Consider the following 1,409-nt stretch of genomic DNA (forward strand, 5'->3'; position numbering starts at 1 on the left):
GGGCGCTCTCGCAAGCGACGCTTGCCCTGGGAAAGCGGCGGGCTTTGGGCACTGCCGGCCTTCCCCCGGAGGGCCCGGGCTGGCCCAGCACCTGGCAAAACCTCTTAGGGAAAAGGCAAGGAACACCTGCGGTGGTTCTGCCCTTTCTTTAGCCAGGGACTGGAACACAGACAAAATCAAGGGGCTCTTTGACCTGGGCAGGCTCTCAGCATTTTTCAGCCTTCCTTAGCAGGGCATTCTCACCCTCTGAAAAGCTGAAAGGCTTTAACAGCTGGAGACGCGCCTGCAGCTGTGCAAATTAATGTAGTTTATTTTAGGAAACGAAGGGGAAGTTTTCCTGTTGTGAGCCTAAATACCGAGTCTACTCTGCTTTTTCAATCAGGTGACGAAGCTTATGGAAAAAAAGACCAAAGGCCTCGAGGTGAGCACATTCTACCCAGTTCTGCTTTTCTGGGGTCGGTTTGGGAAAATCACGTGAAATTCTAAAAAGTTTCTCTCCGTGTTTTTCTAGTTGTTTTTTCAGCCTTGGTCTAAGTTTCATGTAGAAAAGGGCATAGAATTATTAGAACAGACAAACTAGACTTTCTCGGGAGAGAGTACAAAAGAAAAAGGCTGCTGATTGCAGTTCTGCTTTTCTTGTCTTCCCTTCGACCGTCATTTTCTCTCCCCTGCTGTTCAAATAGGCAGCAATTCATTGCTCTGCTGAAGAGTTTGCTGTACTAAGTGTCTGTCAAATTGATGCCTTCAACTCAAGATAGCACCTGCTCCTTAGTTACAAAAAGTTCCTCACAGGAAATTTTCAGGCGTGCCCATAAATCTCCTGGCTGTTTGTTTGGGAGAACAGGGTTTTCTCGTCTGTAACAGAATAGTCGTGGCATTTGCTATGGAATGCTGGTGGCAATCTAGTCAGAAGAGGACCCCGTGCTTCACTAATTTTGCCTTTTTGTTGTTGGGGGTGACTTCTTCCCAGGGATGTTCTTCTTGACCCCCCGGGGCAAACGGAGGTGTCAGCGTCAGGAGCCATCCTAACTGAGGCCCTGGTAGGTCAGTGCTTTTTGTGTGACCGGACGGTGAAGCTGTCTGTGGGAATGACCTGGCTAGTGCTCGGTGTGGTCCTAATTAAGGTGTCTTTTACTCCGTGTTCCCAGGCTCCCTGTTTCCCTTCGGTCGCCGTGGGTGTGCCGGACGCCTCTGGCAGGACTAACCCCGTGGCTTTTCTGTCCAACGTGCTGTGCTGTGCTGTGTGTGCCTGCAGGTAAGAAAAGCGGGGAGTGCAGTCCCTCTGCTTTGCTCGCTGTGTCTCTTGGGGAGTGATTTTGGAGGGAAATCCCAGAGCGATTTGGTTTGAAGGGGACCTTCAAAGGCCAGCCTGCCTTCCGTGGGCAGGGACACCTTCCACTGTCCCCGGT

General features: G+C 50.9%; 1 long non-coding RNA gene across 2 annotated transcripts; it reads left to right on the top strand.

Annotated features, from left to right (window-relative positions):
• The first annotated feature begins 382 nt into the window (after positions 1 to 382).
• LOC113982935 lies at positions 383 to 1,188 on the top strand. Of its 2 annotated transcripts, none has more exons than XR_005564518.1 (3): positions 383 to 421; positions 971 to 1,044; positions 1,149 to 1,188. It is a non-coding gene; the product is annotated as an uncharacterized LOC113982935 (long non-coding RNA). The 2 variants fall into 2 exon arrangements; XR_005564517.1 differs by having other exon boundaries at positions 971 to 1,040; positions 1,149 to 1,187.
• Positions 1,189 to 1,409: the final 221 nt, after the last annotated feature.

This window comes from Pipra filicauda, unplaced genomic scaffold (assembly GCF_003945595.2).
Source record: "Pipra filicauda isolate LSUMZ 115617 unplaced genomic scaffold, ASM394559v2 scaffold1142_size26538_pilon, whole genome shotgun sequence".
Classification (NCBI taxonomy): domain Eukaryota; kingdom Metazoa; phylum Chordata; class Aves; order Passeriformes; family Pipridae; genus Pipra; species Pipra filicauda.